Below are 9,871 nucleotides of genomic sequence, written 5' to 3' on the forward strand. Positions count from 1 at the left end.
CTGAAAAAAAAAGTGGCAAATCTATGAGAAAAAAGTAGTAGATTTATGAGATTCCAAGTGGAAAATATATACGAGAAAAAAGTAGCAGATTTATGAGATTAAATGTGGTGATGAAGTTCCTTGAAAAACAATACACTAGCCTATTTTTCAGACTTTTTCTCAGAAATTTGCAACTTTTTTCTTGAAATATTACCCCCATCCCCCGGCTTCGTATTTATTTATTTTTTCGTGGCCCTAATACGCCATCATACATTCCAGTATGCATGATGTTGTCATTATTATATTAAATGTTAACTAATGATTGTTCTCTTGTAGAATCTGTAAGTAAAAGTCTTCCAATGGAGACGGTTGAAGACCTTCTCCAAAGCAAAAGTAAACAGTCTGAAGTGCAGAAAGACAAGAAGAATGTTGCAGAACCCAAAGCTTCAGATTCAGAACAAGCAGAAGACACAAAAGAAGAAGCTGCCGACCAATCAGAAGCCTCCGAGCAGCCTGCAGACACAGCGGCGGAGCCTGGACGAGTCGCTGAAACACTCAGTGAATAAAAGTATTGATTATACTCACATATTCGTGCCTACGCTAGGAGTTTGATGTGAGCTTTTGAGCCTAATGTGATTGTGTTTCCAGTTATTATGATTTAGACGTTGCATTTGCTCCTATCAAATATTAATGATAATAATATTCCACATTTGTGTAATAGAATAAATATCTTATGGAACATTACTCTTTGTTTTATATGATGCACTCATAATAATACTTTACAGATCAATGTTTTTATGCTTTGCCTGCATTTGATTTGATCATTTGTCTACCGTGTTTCTCTTTTTCATTATATTTGATTGAATAAAATATCTGTTGGCATTAATTGGTTTAAAAAGATAACTTTTTTAGAGTAAGGAAGATCTGAGAGGCAAGTGGGGGAAAAGTTGATTTTTAAGTCTGAACTTACAGGGTGTTTTCATCCACAGTTTGTAGGTATATTTTTTTGAATATTAATAATAATAATTTAATAATACAATAATAATACAATAAAATCATAAGCATATAATAATAATAATAATAACAGTAATAATAAAAATAAATATTGAATTGTACTAAAAAAATACATAATCATTATAATACAAATTTTATGTAGTTAGTATTTAGTATGTTAGTATGAATTTGAATTAATAAAAAAACAACATAACTGTGAGGCCAGAGGTGCTGCTTACTTATTGTCAGACAGCGACCTCTAGTGGTCATATTCATTATGCCAGAAGTGACGGAAACAAAGCAGGAAGTGAAGCGAGGTAGAGTATAAATACAGATAAAATCAGTTTATGGTGGGAGTAAGTGAATATTAAAAGAACTTCCATATGTAAATTTGTCACAGTCTACGTCACTTTCGATGTCACCTATGTGAGCTATATAAGTACAGTCTAAGCCTCATTTTTTTCCTGATTATAACCAAGTAGTTTTGTTGCTGAAAGTTGACCATGTAGTTTCATGTTGCAACATGAAACTACAGTGTTTAAAACAGCAACATAGTTAAATAGAACGGTCATGTTTTGTAGGATGTCATACAAACTCGTTCGTGAGGATTTGTTTGATATCTTTCCCGTGTTTGTGACTCAAGACCAGATGGAAAAACACCCATTTTGCCAGGAAAACCTTTTTAAGCACCTTAATTTTTTCCCTTCTCTTTCATCTGTGGAAAAAAAGTTTTGCAAGGATCATTTTTACCAGGTTCTTTTCATATTTAACAAGTGGAAAAGAGTTTTGGAAGATGATTTTCTTTTTGTTTTTGCATTTGTTGTTGTAATACTCACTTTGGCCACAAGAGGCTGAAGTGCACCACTACCTCATGTTCTAAATAAGACTAAAAGCATTCACATTTTCTTCCAGGTGAGTTATTATTTCTCCATGCACACGAAACACGAACAGCTAATTGCAAATTAGACTGATTAAAATAAATTTCTAGCCAGAAGAACAACATGACAGCAATGTAACATAACCTGCTAACCAACATTATGTACCTTGTGTTTAGAGTGCATCCTAGCAAAACCTTTTTTTAACATTTTCTAAAATCTTAAACACGGGAGAGAAAACAATTACAATTTTAGACAGAAAACAACACTTTCAACATGCCTCTCAGAGCTTCAGACGTAGAGGCTTACAGATGTGAGGCCCTCACAAGTCAGAGTGAAAAACAAAGCAAACACGAGACATTCTTGGGGTGAAACAAGGCGAAAATAATTCAAATCATCAAGTTCAAAAGCTATAGAGGTCCAGAAGAACTGGCCACAGCTCCTTACACACAACATTTTGAACTGTCTGCAATAAGATGTATAATTTTTTTATGCATCTTATTAACTTTGGATTAATTTTGAGCTGAGGAAAGAAAACCATATCAGTAATAGCAAGCAAAAGCAAATACATAACAAAGATTAGACATTGTTTTATGCTTAAACATTCAGGCAGCAAACTTTAATGTGAAAACGTCTCCAATATAGGAAACCCCAGCGTAAACATCCAGTCAGAGTCTGAGTCAGCAGGTGTTTTTTAGGGAACTGAAACTTTCTACTTCCTCCCTGAAGAGTTGCTGATGTTACACCTCATCTGTTCCTCCTTACTTTCATTCAAAAGAACACAAGTGGGGGCACACTGGCCTTCAACTGGCTGAGGATCCGTAGTTTGATCTGCTGAACTGTCCTGCACCAAATTCTTAAAAATCCTCTACAACCTGCTGGCAGCTGCTCTGGAGCTGACTGTGACCTCTGACCTCTAGTGTAGAAACAATGGGTAAACTGTACTGCATCCAGATTTGATCAAATCTTATCAGTTCAAATAGGTTATATAAGTTATTTATTATCATCAGTGGTGGTAAAAGTATCAGATCCTTTACTTTAGTTAATACTCCAATACAAATAAAAGTCCTGAATTCAAAACTTACTTTAGTAAAAGTATACAAGTATCAGCATCAAATGTACTTAATGTATCAAAAGTAAAAGTGCTCGATATGCAGAATGGCCCCATATTTTAAAATATATTCTGAATATATATTTTCGGATTAATATTATTGATGCATTCACGTAAGCAGTGTTTTACTGTGCAGTAAGCTAATTTTAATGGAAAATAATACATTTTTTCATGTTAAATCTCGACCTGAAAAGTAACTTAAGCTGGCAGCTAAATGTAGTTAAGTAAAAAGTACAGTATTTGCCCCTAAAATGAAGTGAAGTAGAAATATAATAATGTAGAGTATAAGTATCTTAAAATTGTACTTAAGTACAGTACTTGAGTAAATGTATTTAATTACAGTCCACTTCTGATTATCATGTGCACAAAGATTACAAATTAGTTGTTGGAAATGAAAACCTTAGAGCTCAGTTCCCTCTAGTAATGCACAATAAATGTGTATTAAAAGAAAATCATGCAAATAAAAGAATGTGAATTTAAGACATAAAATAGTGCAGAAGTTAAAATATTTTGAGGTTTTACTGGAAGCATCACAAAGTGAAAAAAAATCTGAAAAACACAAGAAACCACAAACAAAGATCGGATCAAATGACGGAATGGAAGAATGTAAGAATGAAAGTGAAACCAGGAAACTTATTTCACAGAAGTACACTGACTTACTTTAAATACATAGAACAGCAAATCTAAAAACTGTTACATGTATAGACGTTTTTACTTAAGTGTTAGATTTTTTAGCTAGTTTTGAGAGACACATTTGTATATCTTGAGTTTTCTGTGGGAAGGTTGACAGTGCAGGAAGAAATTCAGACAATCTTCACAGATCTCCAGTTGTGGAAAGCAACCATGTACATTTAGGCTACTCAAGAACTGCACTTAAGCATCATTTTAAGGTACTTGATTTTTACCTGAATATTTCGACAAATGAAACTTTATACTTCTAGTTCACTACAGTTGAAGTAGTTTCTCTTAAGTTACATAATTTACACACAGTGTTATTACTATGCCAATAGCCATCCTTTGTTACATCCTTTGTAGTGAAATGATCAATTAATGTCACACTTTTGGTGAAGTTTTTTTGTGTTTCCTGCAAAACTTGAAAAAATTAGTTAGGTGATTGTTTTAACAGGGTGACTATATGCAAAAATCGATAAAAAGACTAAAAATTAAGAAAGAATAGATCACCAAATAATTGTTTATAATAATCTTTGGTAGCAAGCTATTTTTATTGCAATAAAATCACCGTATAAACAAGGTGGATGGTTGAGGCAGCTGTCTAATAATTAACCTTAATAATTAACCTCATCATACGTCCTCCTGCGCGGTCATCACGTGCATCCTGAGCGCTGCAGGGTGACGTGCTGCAGCAGCAGCAGAGCCTGAAGCAGCCTGAAGGTGTGACTGCCTGAGCCTCTACTCCGGCAGGTAGGATGATTCCACCACATATTCTCCTCTTTTAACAGCTCTGTAAAAGCAAAACAAGAACTGAAGGTGTATTTATGTTGTCACGTCGCGGCGCAGTCCGTTAAAACCCGTTTTCAGGACTCATTTAGCGGCTTGTGTGTCGCGTTTAAAGTGTTGTGACTAACAGCGGATATTAGCGGACTAGCGGACACTTTGAGCCTCCTCGTGAAGATAAACGGGGCGTTTTCTACTGGGCGAGACGGTATTTATATTTAGAGAATACTTATCTTCCTCATAAATGTCTGTTTTTGTGAAATGAAACGGCTCCAGATGTCCGTGAACGCCTCACAGGTTTAAATACTTTGCTACACCTGAAGACTTATAACATCTACAGGTGCTTGAGAGCAGAACGGACACATTTCAGCTCGTAACATGTATACTACTGATAGTATGGATGATTTATAATTTGATTGTGTTAAACAGCAGACTCTTATATCTCTCAATCAGGCTCATTATCTCTATTTATCAGTGTACTGCTGCTTTATATCTCAGCTGTGATGTGAGTCAGTATTTACTGAGTTAAGGCTATTAGAAATGCTGTTTTTCTTCTTCTTAAATATCCTAATACAACGAATCTACCAGTGAATGTATGGACATAAAAATACATATACAATTGTGCATTCTAGCATTTGTGGTTTGTAACTTTTAGACACAGGCAGTTTACAGACCAAATTATTATTAATGAATACAGCTGCAACTATTGGCTAGTTTCATTATTTATTTACCATTTTCTCAAGTGTTTGGGTTATAAAATGTGAATAAATACTGATAAGTATCCAAGGCTATGTCTTTAAATGTCTTGTTTTGTCAGTAAAAAACTCAAAGATATTCAGTTTATTATGATATAAAACAGAGAAAAGCTGAAATTTCCATATTTGAGAGGCTGAAAACAACCTTTTCTGACATTTTTGAATGAAAAAGTACTTTAAATGGTTATTTTTTAATTTGATTATTCGACTAGTCGTTACAGCTCTTTTGATGAATCTAAAATGATAATAGACAGATTAATCAAATGAAAATGATTGTCAGATGCACAGTTAGCCAGGTTATAAACATTGTTGTGTTTATACACTGCACTGCACTGTTAAAATGGTACTTAAACTTACATTCAAATAACTGTAAATTATTTTACAAATATTTATTTTACATTATTTAATGATTTCTTTTTACTTTTTTTTTTTACAGTATTTTTTTATTTTTACTGCAAGAAAACAGAAAGCTACATTAATTGTTTATTCAGCAATATGATGTGTATTTTTGGGATTTATTTTTTTTTACACAGAATTCACTATTATTCAATAGTCAAGACCATTAAGCAATTGAAAAATTCTGCAAAAAAATAGATAATGTCCCATTATATTAATTTACAGATTTCAACTACCATTTAATGGTTAATATTTTCTAATAAAAGTAATTTCTTTTTAGGGCAATTGCACTTAATACTGCCACCACTACTACTACTCAGCAGCGGCTGACGCAGAGTCACGTTGGACGTAGTGAGCAGGACTAACGTGCAGAGACAGGGAAAGCTATTTGTTCTAATCCTGTAAACAGGATTAACACCTCTTAAGGTCCCTGCAGAGTGTTGTGGACCAGATCTGGTTGTGCTGGATGTGGATCATCACAGAGTGGGCATTTAGTGAAGTAGCATCAAATGATGGTTGAGGAGTTTTGCTATTATAACTGTACTTTATCCATGCAGACGGCTATATTATTGTCTTATTACGAAGCTGTAGAGCTTTAACCCTCCTGTAAAAAAAAGTTAGTAAAAAGAAAAAAAGTTTAAAAAAAAATGTTTTAAATCAATGTCATGTAAAACTATTGTATTTTATATGTAGGCCTTTCCAATGTACATAAAAAAAGTGAAATGCATTTTTTAAAATGAAAAACAAGTGAATTATTGTCATTGAACCATGATCTGTGAGAGGAAAGAATCACCATTGCGCTAAATATTGATTGAAATGGTTAGTAATGGAGTTATTAATGAAATATGAACAATGTTTATTGGGATTTTTTAGTTTCTGACACTTTTGGATAATTAAACATGCCCCTGGTCAAATTGAGCCTTGAACATTATTGTGGTTCTTGAGAAACGAACATAACAGGAGGGTTTAACTATGAAGTCATTTCTTTCTTCATTTCCTTTAAACAATAGTTGACAAAAAATGACCGCAAATAAACATCCCCTTCCTCACTTTTTCTGGAGCTCTTGACTGAGCTTCACCAGCTGATGGAAACCATTTATCGTCTTGAAACTGGAGCTGAAACAATTCACTTATTAATCAAGTGACATCCAGTTTTGCATAAAAACGACTTAAACCTCTGGAGTCACTGATCCCACTGACATGTTTGAATCACTTTCATGACGCCACAATGTAAAAACAGAGCAGCATCAAGCCCTGCCATCAACTTCCCTCTAAAGTACTGGCTTGAAACTCCATGCCAGTTTTCGTTTGATGATGATTGGCCTGGTAAAACCATGATAAAGTCATTTTACCTCTTATATTTTATATTTGAAACCTGTGTTCACATGTGCAACTAAAATTCTTCATTGAGCATGATTGTGTTTTTGAATCTGATTTTATTAGGGTTTTTTGGGATCAAAACTTTGATCCAGTAAGTCAAAGTGAAAAAAATAATTATCAGGTCATTTAGGTGAGGTTGTGCTGAAACCAATGACACCAACATGGCATGGAAAGCATTTTCTTAAGCAGTGTGTACAGGCAGAATGAAAAGTATTCAAAAACAGCCAAAATAGACCAAAACTCCAAAGGGTTACTGGGTAGTAGATATAAATATACTCTACTATTGATAATAACAAATTACTACATGAAACATATGAATGGAGCTGAAACAAGTGGCAACTACAACAACAACTTTGATTTGATTTTGATTTGATTGAACTGAACTACAAGTTTTGTGATAATTCATTATTGAGTTCAGGGATTTTTAAAGCCTCGGAATAGTGAAAGTGTTACATTATTTTCTGCTTTCAGTCTTTCAAATGATTAATTTCCTGCTTTTCTTTCTCATGCATCATTGTGAACTAAATATTTTGGGGTTATTGGACTTTTGGACAAACAAAACAAAGCATCTGAACACGTCACTTTTGACTTTGGGAAGTTGCTTTGGCCATTTTTTTTTTTACATTTCATTGAAAAAAAATTTTTTGTTCAAAATATTGAACCAGTAAGTCAAAGTAAAAAGTAATTACCAGCTTATATAGTGAAGGTTGTGCACCACATGATAAACAATTTTAAAGTGGTATAGACAAAATAGTCCAAAACTCCAAATGGTTAAACAATAACATTTTAGTAATTTCAGTCAGTTTAAAGCCCACAACCAGATGCAGACTCTGCAGAACATAACCATATTTCTACATCTTTATTCAGACTTGAAGTGCTGCAGCAGAGAGTCTAAATGAAGAGCTGTGGGAGTCCAGGCTTTGACTATATTTAGTGCGTGTGTGTGTGTGTGTTGCTATCACAGCTGATGACTCTCATCTAGACTCTTCTGCTTTGTCCATTAAATGAGCACTTTCACTCTACAATGTGCTGTGAGAGGAAAGAGCCACAGGAACACAGTGTACCGTGTGACTCTATTATCAGCTGCTGGAATAAAACACTGGATGTTTGCAGGAACATTTAATGGTTATATTACGTTTTTATTCTGCTACAGCTGTAACTTTATCATCACTTAACAACAGGGATGCACCGATTGTGAAACTTTGAGCTGATACCAATGATCAAATATACAAAAGTATACACATTAGAGGTGGGAATCACCAGAGGCCCCACAATAAGATTGTATCCCGATACTTGAGTCACGGTAAGATATCACTGTGATTTTAAGCATTTTGCGATACGGTGAGCATTGTGATAAAAAAAGCCTAACTTTGCAGCGTTGTTTTCGAAGACTTCCCGACACCATATCCTGACGCACACTCCTTAGATCTTCTTGTTTCTTTCTGTTTTCATATGATACCAATATCTCCAGTATGTTCCTAAAAGTGAGCCCGCTACGGCGTAAATACTGACAGCTCACCGGCTGAAGGAACGCTAAATATCGATACTTGGTGGCCATGACTCAATATAATATCGCCACGCAAAATATTGCTTCCCCCACCTCTAATACACATGTTGTTATAGGGATTGTTCTTACTCTTGTTTTTATTATGTAAAGTGTATTTGAGTACCTTTTTAAAGTGCTATACAAATAAGATTTATTATTATAATTATTATTATAAAAGAACTATTTGTTTGTTTGGCCAGAGGATGTCGTATTTTGCATAGACGATAAAGGATAACCTCAATGCATTTAGGCGTGTAGACCTGTAGAATTCAAAGCGAGCATCACAACGGGGAAGAAAGGTGATTTAAGTGACTTTGAACGTGTCATGGTTGTTGGTGCCAGACGGGTTGGTCTGAGTATTTCACAAACTGCTGATCTACTGGGATTTTCACGCATAAACATCTCAGAGAAAGGTCTGAAAAAGAGAAAATATCAGCAGTTCTCTGGGCCAAAAGGCCTTATTGATGCCAGAGGTCAGAGGAGAATGACCAGACTGGTCCAAGATGATAGAAAAGCAACAGTAACTCTAATAACCACTCAATGTAGAAGACAATCTCTGAACGCACAACACGTCCAACCCTGAGGCAGCAGAAGATCACACCGGCCACTTTATTAGGTACACATATCACCTAATAAAGTGGCCAGTGATTGTATATAAAATTGAAAAATGCGATTGAATGTTTATGCTATAAGCACTGCTATAAACCACCACTCCAGTTCTGTACAGCTTCTCAGAGTTACGAGCATGGCTCTAGATTCCTCTTTATTCTTGATCTCCAGAGGATGAATCCTAGAGACGTTTCCTTTACTGGGCAGATTTAGTCAGTGGTGGAATGTAACGAAGTGCATTTACTCAAGTACTGAACTTTAGTACAATTTTAGGTACTTGTACTTCACTTGAGTATTTCCAAATACGTAACTTTGTACTTCTACTCCACTACATTTTAGAGGTAAATATTGTATTTTTTACTCAACTATGTTTAGCTGACAGCTTTAGTTACTTTTCAGGCCCAGATTTAACATAAAAACATGATCAATTTAAAATTATGACGCATGTTTATAAATTAAACCACATGAAAGTACATTAAATGGTTCAAATGAGCCCTACCTAAACATTAAAATGCTGCTTACATAAATTATAAGCCAATAATATATTTAGAACATATAAAACAATCTGAGTGGGTCCATTCAGCATTACAAGAACTTTTACTTTTGATGCTTTAAGTACATTTTGATGCTGATTTTGTACTTAGTAAGTTTTGAATGCAGGACTTTTACTCATAGTGGAGTAATTCTGCAGTGTGGTATTAGTACTTTCAGTGAAGTAAGGGGTCTGAATACTTCTTCCACCACTGGATTTAGTTCAGTTAATGAACAAAAC

Source organism: Centropristis striata, chromosome 23 (genome assembly GCF_030273125.1).
Source record: "Centropristis striata isolate RG_2023a ecotype Rhode Island chromosome 23, C.striata_1.0, whole genome shotgun sequence".
Taxonomy (NCBI): Eukaryota; Metazoa; Chordata; class Actinopteri; order Perciformes; family Serranidae; genus Centropristis; species Centropristis striata.